Consider the following 19,420-nt stretch of genomic DNA (forward strand, 5'->3'; position numbering starts at 1 on the left):
GTAAGTGATAAAGAGAGGAACCAACCCCTCCAGTCACCAATGTTGCTAAATTTTTAGTATTTATTATTGTGCTGTAACTTGATTTGGGTTTTAGAAGTAGTGGTTTTTTTTTTGTTTTTTGTTTTTTGTTTTTTGTTTTTTTTGTAGGGCCACACCTGTAGCATATGGAAGTTCCCAGGCTAGGGGTCCAATCAGAACTGCAGCTGCCGGTCTACACCACAGCCACAGCAATGATAGATTTGAGCCTCATCTGCACCCTACCCTGCAGCTCACGGTAATGCCAGATCCTTAACTTACTGAATGAGGCCAGGGATCGAACCCACTTCTTCATGGATACTAGTCAGGTTCTCAACCTGCTGAGCCACAGTGGGAACTCTGAGAAGTAGTAATTTTTAATTGTGATAATATATGTGCAATTTGATTTTGCTGGGTTTCCTTCCTTAAAAATAAGCCCAGGAGTTCCCGTCATGGCGCAGTGGTTAACGAATCCGACTAGGAACCATGAGGTTGCAGGTTCGATCCCTGGCCTTGCTCAGCAGGTTAAGGATCCGGCGTTGCCGTGAGCTGTGGTGTAGGTCACAGACGCGGCTTGGATCCCATGTTGCTGTGGCTCTGCTGTAGGCCGGTGGCTACAGCTCCGATTAGACCCCTAGCCTGGGAACCTCCATATGCCGCGGAAGCGGCCCAAGAAATGGCAAAAAGACAAAATAAAAATAAAAATAAAAATAAAAAACAAGCCCAGTACAACAAAGGGTCTAAAGGGATTGGAAGGAACAGCTAATGAGAAAGTGTCGATGGGAATACGCGCTCTCTCTTTATGTTCTCCCTGGTGGGCTCCTAGCAATTCGGTGTTTTGGTTTGTCCTCCCTTTCATCAGCTTCAGTCTGTACTTCATACGCGCCCGAAACGATCTTCATTAAATGTGGAAGGAATGCCTTAGCATTACCTTTGCAAAGATGTTCCTTAGCGGTAAAAATACAGAGCTCTTCCCGCAGCTCCTATAATTGGCCTCGTAAAGAGTTTCTGGAGTTGCAGGGTCCCTCGGGGTTTGGATGACCCCCTAGAATAGACAGAAGAGGGTGTGATGGTTGGGGGGGGGGTTCTTCCCATTTTTCTTGCAATTTCAGCAGCAAATTGTTGGCGATGCAAAGAGTTTCCTCCCTTTTCAGTTTGTCACATAGGTGGAAAGACCCTGCCTGGCTCTTACCAGGAACAGGTGGTGTTGGCATGAAAAATAAAGTTGCCTAAGAAGAGGCTGCACGCTGTCTGTCCCAGGACGCGGTGTGGATGCAGAGTGGCTTCTGCCTGAGCCCGTGGGGCTGAGTCCTAGGTGCTCAGGCCATAAACAGCCTTCAGGGCCTTTAAAGTTCTGCATGGAGCAGGTGTTGGCAGAGCCACCCGCCTTCCACCGCTGTTGGCCCTTTATGTCTGAGCCCCAATGTAGCACCTGCCTTGACTGCTAAACCCTTCTGTTCACTTTACTTTGTGTTTCAAGTCAAAGCTATTTTGCCAAACACACTTGGGGTCTGTCTCTTCCTAAAACATCTTCATTTTTGTGCATCAGACTCAGTATTTCTTGGTAAAAAGCCAAGGTGCTGGTTTTAGGGAGCACTTAGTCCTTCTGCTGATGACGAGAGCAAGGATGGAGGCATCTTTAGACCCCAGGTTGGACTCCTGAAGGCCCCCGTTCGAGTGTCCTTAAAGCAGCTGCAAACCCAGATTTCCTCGTTGATTCATCGGGGCCAAGTCAGGGCACAGGAGCTGGGGGTGGGGAGAAGGGTGTCCCCGCGGTCCTTGGAGCATCTGAGAAAACGCCTTGCTTCCGGGGATGTTCTTAAGAGAAACCCACCTCCTTAACCGGGCAGCCTCCTGGTGGGTGACTTCCTTGTGGATTCCTTGACCATCAGGACAGAAGCCCCGGGCCCCACTGTCCATGTGGGGACTGGGTCCCCTGTTTTATGGATTTTCTAAAAGAGGCTTCCTGCTGCCTAAGGAGGCCTTCAGAGGACTTTGAACCACTTGCTGTTTCTGCTAAATCCCTTCTTGGGGCGAAGGAACCAGAATCTGAGAGGGGATTTACTTACTGTGTGAGGTGAGCAGAAATAAGTCTAAAGATGCTACTGAGCTGTGAAGGGAAGTTGGGTTCCCCTCATGTCCCCCACTGGCCATCTGCTCCTGGGCCCCACCAGACGCCTTGCTCCTCAAACACAGCGGGCGTGGGCGTCCTCCTACCCCAGGGCCTTTGCACTGAAGTCCCTTTTCCAGGAACGACTCCCCCAGACGTCCCCATGACACTCCCTCCCTCCTCCAGGTCTTTACACAAAAGGCAGCACCAAGGCAACCAGGCGGCGTTTTCCCACCGCCTCCGCCTCCCCAGCCTGATTTAACTCACCCGCGCCTGCTCGGTCTTCCCTTCTTAGCATGTGCCACTTCCAACACAATCTGTGCTTCCTGTGGTTGTTGCCTTTGTGTTTTTCTCTACCCTTAACTCTAGAGTTTCTTTCTCACTCTATGTAGTGTTTTCTATAATCCCCACGGTCTTACAAGAGTGCCTGACATCCAGGAAATTCTTGATGGATAAATGAAAGGATTTGGGTCTTCACTAAGAAATGTTCTTTTTATTCTCTTTCATCACTCGGTTTCTCAACTGCGAGCCTGGACCCATGAAGGCTGTTGAGTGGTGGATGTTGTCAGACCCAGTGTTCAAGGCTGACCGTAACCTGGGCTCCCTGGGTTGGCCACCCCCGCCCCCAGCCCTGGAGGCCTCTGCTGTTCCTTCTCCACCCATGCAGACTGTTCACTTGGGCCGCTCACGCTTCGCCTCCCACAAGCCTTCCCAGGCGGATCCCACTGATGACACGCTTTCTCTTCTCCAGTTTGCTTCGGCGCAATTTATTTATTTTTATTTAAAGAAGTTTTTGGCCACACCCACGGCCCGTGGAAAGTCCCAGGCCAGAGATTGAACCGGAGCCACAGCAGTGACAATGCTGGATCCTTAACCCACTGAGCCACCAGGGAACTCCCGGATCCTGCTCAGTTTAGTCCATGGAGTAGGTTGTAAGTGCCTGGATATGTTGGGCCAGTTCTTCTGCTTCTGCACCTGCCCAGGGCTGGCCCAGGAGCAGCACTGGTGCCGGGACTCCTCTGCCAGGAGCACCTGGGGTCCTTGTGGGGCCTCCTGAGTTGTTTCTTTTCTGGTTAGTCAATGTCATTTTTCCTCAGCTTCTCCGGAAACGCTCTCCCTCTGTCGACCCCACGTGTGCACTTGATAAGGGGCAGCTGTATCTCCCACCTCGGGATTTAACCCTTAGGGACAGAGGCTCCCTTGCACAGGGTCCCACTCCAGCTGCATCGCGTTCTCATCTGGTTCAAAAGGAGGTGACGGAGGCCGTCTCCGCCGGTTCTGTCCTGCGTGGTCGATCTGCTCCAAGAGGGAGAAAGCCCCCTCCCCCAGAGCTTGCCCCTTCGGGCTCCGACAGGTGCTTCCTGAGCGGGGTCCATGCGCCGCCCCAGCAGCTCCACGGCGCATGCGTTTTCCACGAGGCGGTCGTCAGCCTCGAGCCGTCGGGATCCCGCTCAGCGCGGCACCACGTTTGTGTGTGTTTGTGATGATGCTTAGCGTTCAGGGACGGTTTCTGAGAGTCATCTTTCTTCCTAAAAACTTTTCTTGTGGTCGAAGATTCCACTTCAGGAAATCTCTTCTTCTGCTGTGAAGAACACACTTTGGCTGGAGAGAAATGATCAGACTTTCACGCTCGTTCAAAAGCGGTAACAGACGCTTGAGACCAAAACGTGGGCTTTTTGAGTGGAAAGAATAAGGAGATGGATAATGAACCAAAAAATAAGTGATTATTAGCATGTATCACTGGGGACCTCTGCCTTTGAAGTGTTTTATTTTCCTTCGGAAATGCTAATTATTACCAGGTTGTGTGGATTCAGGTTGGAGTGTGCTTTTGTTCACCTTGTTTTCTCGTTTAATCTGTATGTGAGACTGTATTTTTAGGCCAGAACTCGGTCTTTTTTTTATCTTTATGTATCTAAGTTCTAATACAGTTGCAGGCACAGAGTTAGCAAGACACAACATGTCATGAGAATGGGAAGGGAGTTTCCACTGTGGCACAGTGGGTTAAGGATCTGGCATTGCTGCAGCTGTGGTGTAGGTCGCTGCTCTGACTCGGATTTTATCTCTGGCCTGAGGCACTTTCATATGCTGAGAGGGAGGCCAAAAAGGGGGAAAAAAAGAAGTAGAGGGAATGAATGGATGGATGGATGGATGGATGAATGGATGGATGGATGAATGGATGGATGGATGAATGGATGGATGGATGAATGGATGGATGGATGAATGAATGAACGGATGAATGGATGGCTGAATGGATGAATGGATGGATGGATGGATGAATGAATGGACGAATGAAGAACGAATGAATGAACAGATGGATGAATGAAGGATGGATGAATGGATGGATGAATGGATGGATGAAGGATGAATGGATGAATGCAGGCTGAATGAATGGATGGATGGATGGATGGATGAATGGATGGATGCAGGCTGAATGAATGGATGGATGGATGGATGGATGGAAGGATGGAAGGATGGATGGATGGATGAATGGATGGATGAATGGATGAATGGATGGATGGATGGATGGTTGGATGGATGGATGGATGGATGAATGGATGGATGGATGGATGGATGGATGGATGGATGGATGGATGAATGGATGGATGGATGGATGAACTCCTGAGCCACCATCCTGGGTTGTGAGGATGCTCTCTGATAACAGGTGTGGCGACAGCTTACAACTTGTCCCCAGTATTGATGGCATCGCAAGGGCCCTTCCATGGGATCTGCAGTTTCATAGCTTCATTTCATAGCGAGGTTAGCGACTTGCGAGACACAATCCCTGCCATTGGGCAGAGTCCAAATTCAGATTCTCCGCAGAGGGCAAAGAGAGAGGGTGTTTTTCAGCTTCTTCACTGCCGCCACCTGGGAGAGTCTCAGTTCTGCTCAGAGCACTTTACTCTTTTAGCTTTGTCGGGGAACATCTTAGACTGCAATGTGCAGTGGTGTTGAGTTTTTCTGAGTCAGCCAGATGTGGGCTTGAGGCTGCTTCTTCCAGTTCCTGGGTAAGACCTTTCTGTTTGCCCCAGCTGTTGACCTGTCTTTAAAATGGGAGCAGTTGGGAGTTCCCATCGTGGCTCAGTGGTTAACGAATCCGACTAGGAACCGTGAGGTTGTGGGCTTGATCCCTGGCCTTGCTCAGTGGGTTGGGGATCCAGTGTTGCTGTGAGCTGTGGTGTAGGTTGCAGACACGGCTCGGATCCCGAGTTGCTGTGGCTGTGGTGTAGGCCGGTGGCTACAGCTCTGATTAGACCCCTTGGGGGCAGCCTAAGAAATGGCAAAAAGACAAAAAAAAAAAAAAGGAGCAGTTTGGAGTTCCTGTCGTGAATCAGCCGTAACGAACCTGCCTAGGATCCATGAGGATGTGGGTTCCATCCCTGGCCTTGCTCAGTGGGTGAAGGATCTGGTGTTGCCAAGAGCTACAGTGTAGGTGCAGACATGGCTCAGATCCCGTGTTGCTGTGGCTGTGGTGTTGGTCGGCGGCTGTTTCTCAGATTCGACCCCTAGCCTGGGAACCTCCAGATGCCGTGGGTGTGGCCTTAAAAAAAAAATGGGAGCAGTAATTCCTACTCCAGGCGGTTATTAAAGAGTTCAGTTAAACAAATTAAATTATACTCTCACCAACTTACCACTCATTAAATATGTTTTCTTCTTTTTTTATTTCTCCAAGTTCAATTAAAAAAATTTAGAGCCCTAGGAGTTCCCTGGTCGTCTAGTGGTTGGGATTCGGCACTTTCACATTGCAGCCCAGGTTCGATTCCTGGTCTGGGAACTGAGATCCCACATCAAGCCACTGCATGCTTCAGCCAATAGCAATAATAATAATAATAATAACAACATAATAATAATAAGAACAGCCCTGCTAGAAATATGAAGTAAAGAATAGAAAACAAGAGAAGGAGAACATTACTACCCTGTACGTCTGCTTCTGAGTCTGTCATTATTCAGAATAAATTCTGCATTCAGGGGGTGCCACAGCCACTTTCTCTTTGTTTTGTGAATTTAAGAGATAATTCCAAGAGTTTCCTAGTGGCCTGTCGGGTTAAGGACCCAGCATTGTCACTGTTGTGGCTCACGTTTGATCCCTGACCCGGGAACTTCCAAATGCTGAGGGTTCAGCCAAAAAAAAAAAAAAAAAAATTCCATATCCCATCGGTGCCACGCACAATGTTACTCTTTTACACGTGGAGCTGGGATGGGAGGTTTGGTCGAAGGACAATAGTCCGATGATGTCCAGTCGAAGGTGATGGTGGGTTTTGTTTGCAGGGTTTTCTGTGCCAGGGTCCCCTTCCTGGGGTGTGTGAGTCACTTCCTGCAGAGGGGAGTGAACTGTTTACCCGTGAACACTCCCGGCGTCACACTCACCTGCGTGGTTTTGGTAAAAATAAGGAGAGAGCAGCATTCACGCGCCTCTGTTCCTTTCCCCCCAATTCCTTGGAGATGGTCTGCAAGCCTTTGTCCCCAGACTTACTCCCATACTCTTTCACAAACAGTTACTTGGGTCTTTTTTGTAGCTTTTCTCCCCCAAACTTTTCAACCTGACAGAATCCCCGGGGCCACAAAGAAATGTCTCTGATTACTTCTGTGCAAAGGGACTGAAAACTAAACCCTGGGCAAGCGTGGAGGTGCCGCCGACGGACTCCTTTTGCCATGACGCAGACGGAGAAGCAGCTTCTGGTCTTCACTTCCTGGCTTCAGCTGGGAATTTTGCACGCCGTTGCCTGATCGGGGCAGGCAGCGTGGAGTTAATGAGACCCGGCTCCTCCCGCCCGCAGGTGTTCTGTCCTCTAACTCAGTGCTGTCCCCGCCGGTCCCTGGGGCTGTGGAATGTGGCTGCAGTCCTGGCTCGTCCAAATGGCACTCATTACCTCAAAAGGGCATAAGCCAAATGGAGTCATTGGCTTTAGGGACTAACCGTATCCTCCACTTAGATCAAGGATCAACTTTTATTCTGCCCACTTCCAGGAAAACACGTGTTGTTATGTTTAGATTGAGCAAACATCACCAATAAAAGGAGGAAAATCCAAACTGCATTTCCTTCTTACCTCATTTGCTCTTTTTTGGTCCTCTACCTACGCGTGCAGAAACCCGGGCTGATTTGTTTTGCCTTAATTTCTCAAAAATGTATAAATTCCCATTTCACTTCCCCAAAGGTTTAAAAGTCATATAAAATGCCTAAGGTAAAAATTCTAGAAATTCCATATGAGTCATGTACCCACCCTAAAAAGTGATGAAAAAGGCAACGTGCAGATTATCCACGGCCTCACTTAGTAACGGCCTCCTTTATTCCTTGCAGATGTCCACAGAGGCTGAGATTTTGCTGAAACGCACAGACGTGACTTGGTGATTAAATAAAGGCTTGTCTTCCGTTATACCGGAAAAGTAGTTTTGTCCCCAGATGAAACAATCTTTGTGGTTTAACTGCAATTAGAAATCACGGTTCTTAAAAATGCAGATCCTCCAATATAGGCATTTCTTGGAAGCCGATAAGATGTCTGGGTTAGAAGAGGTGGGGTGGCCAGAAAGTCCTTTCAGAAATCAACGGCACTAAACACTATTAAAGTGTGTAATGGGCTGATTCCCTTTTTCAGAAAAATGTGACGTAATCAATGCTAAACCAGGAATTCAGAAATAGATTTAAAATTAATCTAAATTAAACATTGAACCCTCAACTATCTGAAGCCCTGAGAACTCTAAGAACAGGAAGACGATCAGCTGGAGAGGCATGGCCTTTCTTTTGAGGTTCTTGCAGTCGAGGCCAGTATTTTCTGGAAAGGGCTAGATGGCAGCCATGGACTTTGTAGGACACGTTCATTTCTGTGGCGTGGTGGTTCTTCCTTTGCCTTTCTCTCTTCCCTCCCTCCCACTCTCTCTCTCTTTCAACAACCCTTTAAAATTATAAAAACCAGAGTTCCCACTGTGGCTTAGTGGTAACGAACCTGACTGCTAGCCATGAGGACGCAGGTTTGATCCCTGCCCTCGCTCAGTGGGTTAAGGGCCCAATGTAGCGGGGAGCTGTGGTGTAGGTCACAGACCTGGCTCAGGTCTGGCATTGCTGTGGCTGTGTCGTAGGCCAGCAGCTGCAGCTCTGATTCAACCCCTAGCCTGGGAACTTCCAAATGCTGCAGGTGTCACCCTAAAAAAAGCAAAAAAAAAAAAAAAAACAAGGTAAAACCCACAAACTTGGCTAGTGTTGGCACTCTTCTGATTTAGGAAGTTAGTGATTCTCCTCTCTGGACTTAAATGATAGAAAAAAAAAAGAATGGAAATACGCCATGTACCTTTGGAATCTGTTTAAGTACCAAAGCCCCTTCTCTGTGATCTTTCTTCCTTCTGTTTAAACGGCAGGCTTTATTGTGTTTATCTTAAGAGCCCAACCCAGTGCCTGACACAGTAGGTTCTCAGAAAACGCTTGCCCTCTATTAGCATTTCTTATTTTCATCTAATCCTGCAGTATTGAAAGGGCGACGCCAATTCTGAGAGGTGGGTTTTATACGATCAGCTTAACAGAAATGCTTCCTTGGGTCACCCCGCCCTGAGCCCACCAGCTTTCTGTTGAATTTAGAGTGGCATCAACAGATAGAACCCATCAAAGCTATTAACTCTATGACCACGCCGTGTGTAGAATGCAAACACAGTATTAAAGAATGAAAACAATGCAATGGTTTAAGAGAAATTCCTGGCTGCTGACTTTTTGTTTGTTTGTTTTTTTGTTTTTGTCTTTTTATGGCTGTACCTGCAACCTATGGGCGTTCCACCACGGCCACAGCAACACCAGATTCGAGCTGCATCGGGGACCTACGCCTCAGCTCAGCCTCAGCTCACAGCAAGGTCGGATCTTTAACCTGCTGAGTGAGGCCAGGGATCGAACCTGCATCCTCATGGATACTAATTAGCTCTTAACCCACGGAGCCACAATGAAACTCCCCCATGCACAGTTTTTTTTTTTTTCTTCATCTTTTTGCCATTTCTTGGGCTGCTCCTGTGGCACTTGGAGGTTCCCAGGCTAGGGGTTGAATTGGAGCTGTAGCCACCGGCCTACGCCAGAGCCACAGCAACGTGGGATCCGAGCCGCGTCTACAACCTACACCACAGCTCACGGCAACACCGGATCGTTAACCCACTGAGCAAGGGCAGGGACCGAACCCGCAACCTCATGGTTCCTAGTCGGATTCTTTAACCACTGCGCCACGACGGGAACTCCCTGGCTGCTGATTTTTAAAATGTGTCTGCGTCCATTTTGTGTTTTGTTGGGTAGCCCTAATTATAGTGTCCTTGGGGGCAAACCCAGGACTCTTTCTTCCTCATATTTCTTTCCTGCTGCTTTTTCCTTCATTCCTGCCCCCTCCCCTGGAAGTGACGAGGTGCTCACTCCTCCGTACACAGTGGGGGCTTAATAAATGCTGCAGACCCCCCTCCCCCCCGTGCGCGCCTTCTAGACTTCAAGATCGTCCTGTCCCCTTTCCATTCTCTCTCTCTCTTTTTTTTTTGCAAAATGCTGCCACCACGTTTCCATTTCTTTTAAGTGTGTGTTTCTCAATCTGTCAATTGCAAACTGTATGAACAGTTTAAAATTGCAGTAAATAAATTTCTTTTCTGTTCCTCCCCTTCTTTTTCAAAATATTGGCACTACTCCGTAAGGCAGTATGAGCAAGGGGGTTGCAAATTTGATGACCATGGACCAGCACGGAGTCTGTAATCCTCAATCTCTTCTATCACTAAAAGAGGAGGAAGAGGGCAAAATGCATCACGTTCTTACTAAGTGACTTCTTACATGTGTGATGCTCATTCGTCTCCTGGTTTGAGGAAGAAAGAGAAGCAGGTCTTGTGGGGTTCGGAAGCATTTTGTTATGGTATCTGATACGGCTGAGAACACTTTTAAAACTTGGGGTCTAAGCGTCTGGGTGAATCTGGCTTTGGTCTGCTTCCTGCCTTCCGAGTCTTGGTGGACAAGCATCTCACGGAAGCTTTTTGCTGGCAAGTGGCACGGACATGAGGTTGGAGGGGTGTGTGGTTGTGGGACTCTGGCTTCCCCAGGCCCCAGCCCTTGGAGCAGGGACATTTCTGGAATCCTTTTTAGGAGCTAAAAGCTTTGTGAGCTGGGCTGGCGAGGCTCACAGGCAGGGAGCTGGCTCTTCCCCCAGCTCAGCATGGGGTGTCAGGGAGATGATAAAGGGGACATCCCGGCCTCTGCCTCCCACACCTGCGGCTCCTGGTTCCCTGCTGTAATTTTATGGGCCGTGAGGAGGCAGGTTTGACGCCACGGGACACAGTCTCTGCCAACAGCTGCAGACGAGTCAGCTCCCCAGACAGTAAAATGTAAAGACGGGGGAGGGAGAGGCAACCTTTGAAGTTTACAAAAAAAGCATGACTTTGACCACTTCCTTTTTCCTTTTTAAATTGGTGTCCCAGGTTTGTCGGGAGCAACTGTCCGCTCACTTTACAAGGAAGGACCCACTTCCTCCCAGCACGTAGGGCTGCGTGGGTCTCAGCGTTTTGATGTCAGAGGGGCAACATCTGCAAGCAGCCGATGACGCGTGTGGTACTGTGACCCGAGGTGTATATTAAAGGATGATGCGAACGATCCCTGAAATGCACCCCCGCCAGCATACAGAGGGCTCTCTGGACTCAAGTTTAAGGGTAGAGGGGACAAGCCATGCCCGAGCCCCCTCCTCTTTCCCTTATGTCCCCTCGGCATTGGGTTTTCTTGCTTCTGTTCTTCAAGGAACGCTCCTAAGAAAGTGAGCTGAAACTATGGCGCTACGGGGTCCTTTTATTTTCATAGTTTTAGTCTCCATCAATGCTTTTCCTTTCCATGTTGCCTTCAGCAGTTTTCACCTTTTGTTTAAAAGAGGAGTCCAGGATTTTAGTTGCTTGGTCACTTTTATACAGTTTGGCATAAAGAGTCCCGGGGGGTGTGTATGGGTGTCTGTGGGTGTGTGTGTGTGTGTCTGTGTGTGTCCGAGTCCCACTGTGCTGATTTTCCGGCGGCCTTGCTGGATTCTGGGGTTTGAGTCTCCGAGGTGAACCCTGCGCGTGGGACACGCATGAAGAATTCCTGTCCAGTTACATACCATACCTTGTATCTGACTGCTTTGTGAGTTCCAGGTGGAACTGTGTTCATTGGACCGTGGATCTTATCTTCCTTTTTAATGAAATGTTGGCAAAGTGGATCAAATTTAGCATCTTTGCTATTCAGTTAAAATAAGAATTAGAATCAGGGGGAGTTCCCATTGTGGCTCAGGGGCAACAAACCCGACTAGGATCCATGAGGATTCGGGTTGGATCCCTGGCCTCGCTCAGTGGGTTAAGGATCTGGCATTGCCATGAGCTGTAGTGTAGGTTGCAGATGTGGCTCAGATCCTGTGTTGCTGGGGCTGTGGTGTAGGCTGGCCGCTGCAGCTCTGATTGGACCCCTAGCCTGGGAACCTCCATATGCCGCGAGTGTGGCCCTAGAAAGACAAATAATAAGAATTAGGATCATTACAAAAGGCTGTTTCCAGGCCAGTATGATATTTCGAGAGAACAAAGAATCTCACAATTTTCTTACCTTTTCCTCAAAACCTTTTGGGGGCATAAATACTTGCCCCCTTTCTGGTTGGGTGGAAATTAACCTAGATGCCAAGCCACCACGCATCCTCACAATTTCGAAACCTAGGAGCTTGGTTTCTCAGCATGTAGTTTTAAGACTTCAAACCAATCCACTAACTTCCTGGGACTCGGTTCCCACCTTTGGAAAAATAAGGCGAGTGGCCTCGATCTCTTCTGTCCAGCACTGTAGCCACAAGTCACGTGCGACTGTGTACATTTAAATTAACGTTAACAACCTAGTCCCACGCTTGAACCAGCCACATCTCAGGTGCTCAACAGCCCGAGTGGCCAGTGGCTGCTGCTTGGGACAGTGTGTGGAGAGGGAGAAGTTTCTGCGGGACCGCTCGGGCGGGGAGAGTGTGTGTCACACTTCACAGCACGCAGAGCGCCAGCTGCTGGGTTCAGTCACCTCTTGCTTCCTCTCCCCTTGCTATTGGATCATAATCATGTAATCTGCAAAGAGCCATTGATCCATCACGTTCGTGGGGGGCCAGGAACCGTGCCCCAGGCTGGGGACACGATGGCAAAAGACATCCTGCTGGTGTGCCTGGTGCCTGGTGGCTGCAGGGGACCAGCCAACAAGAAATTTTCCCATTCGGAAGTGACTCCACCGCCGTGCAGAGCATGCTGGGCATTTTGCCAGGGTGGCTTCTGAGGGCAGGCTAAGGCTGGAGGAGGATTTAGCCTTAAGGCCTGAGAAGCATTCAGCGCTGGCAGAAATTGTTACATAAGAGGAGAAAGAGGGGATGAAAGTTCAGAAGTGGAGTTGCTACGAAAGAAGCAGCAGCAGCAGAAGAGGAGTTTCTGAGTTAAGAAACATGCTGTATCTTAAAGATTTGGAGTGTCTGCTGTGGTGCAGTGGGTTAGGAATTGGACACCAGAGGCTCGGGTCTCTGGGGCCAGGAGCAGCGGGTTAAAGGATCTGGTGTTGCCGCAGCTGCAGCACAGGTTTCAGCTGTGGCTCAGATTCAGTCCCTGGCCTGGGAATCTCCATATGGCCCGGCTGTGGCCATTAAAAAAAATTTTTTTTTTTGAATGCCGAAATTGTCTTCTCAACAATACGAGAGCACTCAGCTTCACACTTTGGCCAACATGGATGAGTTTCGGTCAAAAAAAAAAAACAAACTTTTTTTTTTTACTAATACTGCAAATAGAAAATGATTAGTTCTGCATTTCCTTTCTTATTAGTGAGAGAGAACACACTCCCATTATTTCATTGACACGCGTTTCATAGGTCACTTTCAGTATCAGCCATTTTGGGGGTGTGTGTGCACACAGGCGTGTATGATAGTCTGATTTCTTTTTGATTTGCACCATCCCTTCATGAGAATATTAACCTTGCGCCTGCCATAGAGTTGCAAAAATGACATTTGTCATTTACCTTTTAATGCTTATATATCAAATTTATGGAAGTAATGGATAGTTTTAATTCTTAAGTCATTTAAATGTTTCAGTTTTTCCTTTATGCTGTTTTATCTTCTCGAGGCAAATATCAAGTAAAGATTGATCTCAGAGTTCCCTCTGTGGTACGGTGGGTTAAGAATCCGACTGCAGTGGCTCGGGTTGCTGCAGAGGCATGGGTGTGATCCCTGGCTTGGTGAGGTGGTTTGAAAGAGCTGGTGTTGCCACAGCTGTGGCGTAGGTCAGTCCCTGGCCCTTCCACATGCCTTGAGTGTGGCTGCTAAAAAAAAAAAAAAGTAGGTTTAGGGAGTCGCCGTCAGGGCTCAGCGGAAACTAATCTGACTAGCATCCATGAGGACGCAGGCTCAATCCCTGGCCTTGCTCAGCGGGCTAAAGATCTGGCCTTGCCTCGAGTTGTGGTGTAAGTTAAAGATGCGGCTCAGATCTCGAGTTGCTGTGGCTGTGGTGTAGGCCCGCGGCCACAGCTCCGATGAGCCCCCTAGCCTGGGAACCTCCATATGCAGCAGGTGTGGCCCTAAAAAGACAAAAGACAAAAAAAAAAGTGGGTTTGTTCTTGACTCATTTAATATAAGCATGTTTAAAGCTAAATACACAATCATAGGTTCGTTCAACAACTTTGATGGGGCCAAGCCTTTTCCTTGGAGTTGGGTCTCCGATTAGTTTCCTGGGGTTTTTCTTGCATCACCAACAGCTTGGATGCATTGTCTGCATTTTCGATTGAGGGGTATATGATTACTTAAACACTCCTGTCCCCCAGCCTGAGCACAGAATCCTTTTCAGACTCGTGTCTTCTCACCTGACCGCATTCGTTGGTGGTCTTTGAGTTGACTTACCTTAATCGAGTCTTCCCAAAGCAGTCAGCACGGTAGGTTTGTTTGCTTAGAAATAACTCCCTCTCACAGTCCTGTTTTTCCGGATTGTGTAAGTAGTTAATTAAGTTATAAAACTCTGGCTGTGCCTACACTTGGCTTCTGCGGGGAGCAAACACAGAGGACCTCTGGCGACCATCACCCGATGGTGGGCAGAGCCACGGTCACACACGGATGGAGGTCCTGCCATTCAGCTCAGCCTGCCCAGTGCCCGTTGGTACATTTCAAAGGGCATCCCAGGCTAACGTGGTTGGGGGCTCAGTGGGCTTCAGGGACGTTCGGGGTGCTCGTGAAGTGGGGGCGGCACAGGGTGGCCAGCAGAGCCCGATGAGGCTGTGGGGGAACCAGCGGCTGTCAGCTGTGAGCACTGGAAGTTCCTGTCCTCAAGCCCCACCTCCGACCTGTGCCCACTGGGTGTAATGCTAAGTCCTCATGAGGTCAGTGTGATAGCACCGAGGGACTGTCACACAAGCCAGAAACCGGGAGGGCTCCGGTCCCTCCCTCCCTCTCCTCCTTCCCCCGCCCCGCCCCGATCCTCCTCCATCCCCAACCCCAGACTCCCCGCATCAACAAGGTCCAAGCCTTCTCTCCAACTCCCCATCCCAGCTGGACCTGGCCTTTGTCATCTGTTACCTGGATCAATGGCTTCCACTCTTGACCTCATTGCATCAATTTTCATCAGGATGGTGATTTCAGAACAGATCTGGGATTAGGCCAGCCTCCCCTTCAAAACACTTCATGGGGCTGCTCCTAAAATCAAGATGAAAAAACCCTGATCTTGATGGACACCACGTCCTCAGCCCCCTCTCACTGGCCTTCGGGTCCTGAAGTGGCTGGAGCACCTGCTCACGCGGAGCCTGGTACCTGCTCCCCCCTGCCCCCCTCCTCCATCGCCCCCTCCTCCTGCCCGCCGCCCAGTCCTCCTGCTATTCTAGGTCCCCAGGCCTGGGGTCCACCCCCAGGAGCGCTCACCCAGCTGCAGCTGCAGGCGTGTTTCTGTGGCTCTTGGGTTAACAGCATCTGTGTCCCCTGAGGACCTCTGGGCTCCTGGGGACCGGCTTCTGGCCCCTCGTTGCTCGGCAGGGGCGGCCCGCGTGGGGCATGGGTCTGAGCAAACGCGCGTCATGCAATGTTGATGGGCATGGACAGCACGTGTCATCGAACCTGCTGCCCGGTGTGTAAATGCCCTTTTTCTTAGGACCCCCTTTGACTCTGTCCTCGTGGTTAATCACCTGGGGTCGTGTTACCTGTTAAATGAAATATTTCAGCTCTGGGCCAACTGCATTCAACCGCATTTGGTGTGGGAGGGAGCCGAAAAGGCGTCCACCTTCCAAATGATTTCTACCTCTTCAGAAGTCAGAGCCTCTGAGAACGGGTCCTCCTCGCAGATACGGAGACAGTAACTTTCCTACAGAGAAGTTGCAGGAGGAACCCTCCGCTGGTCTGAGTCAGCTGCTCGCCATAAACCTTCATCCCAGGTCACACACTGTCGCCGTTGCAGAGGATACCAAATTGCAGCTTATTTTTAATGATATTAGACTTTTTTCTCCCCCGCGGAGAGCGCGGGAAGGCGGGGCTCCCTTTGATCCGGGCGTAGGTATGTTAATGCTAGAACAACAGGAAGCCCGGCGGGACTGCCTCCCCACCCCATTTATCTGCTCGGCTTGATTAAGGAAACCAACTTGAAAGGGCCCAGGCTCTGGGCATATTTACATCAGCTGTATCCCTTAGAAGGAACCAAAAAATACGGGGAAAAGTTGAAGGGATTCACGGATTCATTGGAGTCAACAGTTAGCGTGAGACTTGGGACGTTTAGCTTCTGTTTTGCAGGGTCTGCCAACCCTTCTGCAAACCCTTCCGCAAAGGGCCCGGGTGGGGTGGGGGTGGGGCAGGTCTCCCTCGGCTTTGGGGGAGCCCGGGGCCTGGGCGCGGGGTCCTCACTGGAACCGCAGCCCACCTCCCGCCCTCCCGCCCCCCTTCCGCTCGCAGCAGAGCCGCCCTCCCCAAAGGACCCCGGCGTCCTGCTCCCGGTCCGCCGGCCGCTTGCTGGGCACAGTCGGACCCTCTTTTGCCGCCCGTGTCCGCCCAGGGCGCCCCCACCCTCGGACTTTGGCATTTGCATTCCGGGATTTAAGGGTTTTCCCAGCACTTACTCCTCGTTTTTCTTCCTCACCTGTTCAAAGCGTTCCCTTCAAAGAGCACCCGAAGCCCCGCTCTCTCCTGGCTCCCGCCTTCCCTTTCTCCCCGCAGCCCAGCTGCCCACCGAGACCTTTGCCGCGCATCCTCGGGCATCCTGCTCTCTGCTGCTGGCAAACGCCCACAGGGCAGACACCTACCTCCTTTCGCATCTCCTCTCGATTCGGCAGGTTCATGAAACACGTAACACGCAGAATCAGTCGCTGCTCCCTGGTGCATCACAGGCAGGACTTTGCTGCGTTGCATGGCCTGCTGGCACAGGGAGATCTGGTCCCCTGCCACTGTGGCTGCCCCTTTGGGTAAGAGCTGGCTCCCTGCACACAGAAGCCTAATCCTGAACCGGGCACCTGGGGGTCAGTGGTCTCTAAAATAGGCTGCTTCAAAGGTACCCATTTAGGGGAAGCAGAAGAATTCTAGCCATATTTTTTTTTCCTAAAAATAAAAAAGGAATTAAATGTAACATTTAATAGACAGGCCAAGCCCAAATTCACTGTCCCATGTGTAAGCAGGTCACACAGCGCCAGGGCCAGGCCAGGAATTGCGGAGGCCTGGAGTTTATACGGTTTGGGGGACAAAAGTGGGATTTGGGGAATTCGTCAAGCAAAAGGAATTTCTGCTGTAAGTGAAATATCCCAAGGCCACACAGTGCCGCAGACGGGTCCGTCTGAGTGTGTGGGCACAGCTATTGGAGTTCTCACCACATCAGAATGCTTTAATGCAGGTCGATGAACAGCCACTGCCCCTGAGAAATCTTTCCTACGTCCCCAGTCCAGGCCAGAATCCAGCAGCTGAACCCCAGGGACAGCCAGCTTCTGGTCGGGCTGTTAGGGTCTGGGCAATACTGTTTTTTAAACATTCTGCATGTCACCCATGGGTGTATGCAATAAAGATACATTCTCAAGGGTAAATAATTTAAGAAAGATGAAAAACCAGTGAAAATGCAATAACTGATGTGGTGACAGCTTTGGCAGGAATTAGAGAGTGATTCTGCGGCAAGGTCATAGGTTGGGCATCAGCTGTGCGGTAAATGCACTGCAGCATTCTGAGGTAAACTTGGGCAAATTGAATGGCACCCAGAAATGGGCACAGATATGCGGGATATTGTTAACATGGGTAACTTAATAAAAAGAAAGCACAAGGCATGTCAGGCTTGTTATGATGGCGTGTGTCCAGACACGGGCCCTGGCCGTGGCCCTCTGGCACCTGACAGGTTCCTGGGCCCTTCCTGCAGCACTTGGAAGAGTCTTCCAGGTCTGATGAATTACACACCTTCTTCTGTGCAGAGCAAGGGTTCCCTGTGTGCTGACCTTATCCACTCGTAACAAATGACTGCTGGATTGTTACCTTGCAGAGAATGAAAAAGAAAAACGAAGCCAGATCCTTTAAGGTAAAGCTCTCACATTTCACTTTTTTTTTTTGTCTGTTTAGGGAAACGCCTGTGGCACATGGAGGTTCCCAGGCTAGGGGTTGAATCAGAGATGCAGCTGCGACCTACACCACAGCTCACAGCAACACTGGATCCTCAACCCCCTGAGCGAGGGCAGGAATCGAACCCTCATCCTCATGGATACTAGTCGGGTTCGTTACCACTGAGCCCCAGTGGAAACTCCTCATTTCATTGTTTTTAACCAGGGCTCACGCTTGTGGTGCACATTCGACAAGTTTTGACAAATGTGTGACGTCACGTACCTACGGCTCTAGCATCGCGCAGAGTATTTCCCCGCCCCCCCTCCCCCCGGCTCTGTCTCTTCATTCTTCCCACCCCTCAGCGCCTGGCAGGCAAAGATCATTTTACTGTTTCTGTTGCATTTTCTTTTCCTGAATGTCGTGGACATTCACACAGGGCGTAGCCTTTTCAGATTGGCCTCTCTCGCGTAGTAACACGTGTTGAGGTTTCCTCCCTGTCTTGTCAAGGCTCGTTTCTTTTCAGCACTGAATCATAGTCCATCATTTGGATGGACCACCGTTTATTCATCCAGCACCTGCTGAAAGGCATCTTGACTGCGTCCGAGTTTGAGTAATTGTGAATAAAGCTGCTAGAAACATTTGTGTGCAGGTGTTTGTGTGGACACAAGTTCTCAGTTCTTTCAGGTAAATACCAAGGAGCATGATTGCTGAGTCATAGGGTAAGAACATAGTTTGGGAGCTCCCGTCGTGGCGCAGCTGAAACGAACCCGACTAGCATCCATGAGGATGTAGGTTCCATCCCTGGCCTCGCTCAATGGGTCAAGAATCCAGTGTTGCCGTGGGCTGTGCTGTAGGGCGCTGACGTGGCTCGTACCCAGTGTTGCTGTGGCTATGGTGTAGGCTGGCAGCTGTAGCTCGGATTGGACCCCTAGCCTGGGAACTTCCATATACCGCAGGTGCCGCCCTAAAAAGCCAAAAAAGAAAAAAACAAAGGCATTGTCAAAACACGGTCCCCTAGACTTTCTCCTATGTTCTCTTCCAGAAGTCTTGTAGTTTTGCCTTTCACATTAAGGTCTATGATCCATTTTGAGTTGATTTTTTGTGAAACGTTTGCGGTCCAAATCTACATGTGCTTGCTCTTTTTTGGCCGCTCTGAGGCATGTGGAGGTCCCCAGCCAGGGATCAGATCTCTGAGTCACGGTCAAGACCTAAACGGCAGCTACGCTGGGGTGGGACCTGTGTCCCAGCGCTCCCACAGTGCCGCTGGTTCTGTGGTGCCACAGCAGGAACTCCTAAATCTATTTTTTTCTTCTTCTTCTTCTTCTTCTTCTTTTTTTTTTTTTTTAACACAAAGATGTTCCGTTTTCCAGCAAGATTTCTTGAAAAGACTGTTCTTTCTCTACGGAACAGCCTTCACTCTTTGTCAAAAGATCAGTTGCCTGTATTTGTGTGGGTTTTACGTGCCGGCTCTTTAGTCTGGTTCATTGATTTATGCGTTGTCTTTTACAGTGAGTACTGTCTTAACTTTGGTAGGTTCACAGTAAATCTTGAACTTGGATAGTGTCAGGCTTCTGACTTTTTCTTCTTCACTACTGCGCAGGCTACCGGATTCTTTTGCCTTTTCATAGAAAGTATAAAATCTGTTGGCAATCACAAAATGGATTGGGCTCCTACTGAATCTATAGATCAATTTGGGAAGAAATGATGTCTTAATGTATTGAATCTTCTTATCCATAAATGTGAAATATTTCTCCATTTATTTAAACCTCCTTTGATTTCTTTTATCAGTTTTGTAATTTCCTTCATATAG

At 49.6% G+C, this 19,420-nt stretch overlaps 1 protein-coding gene across 2 annotated transcripts in view; it reads left to right on the forward strand.

Moving 5' to 3' along the window:
- Nucleotides 1-19,420, forward strand: part of LOC125121487 (uncharacterized) — an 84,837-nt gene that overhangs the window by 41,510 nt on the left and 23,907 nt on the right. The window lies entirely within an intron of this gene.

This window comes from Phacochoerus africanus, chromosome 2, assembly GCF_016906955.1.
Source record: "Phacochoerus africanus isolate WHEZ1 chromosome 2, ROS_Pafr_v1, whole genome shotgun sequence".
Lineage (NCBI taxonomy): Eukaryota > Metazoa > Chordata > Mammalia > Artiodactyla > Suidae > Phacochoerus > Phacochoerus africanus.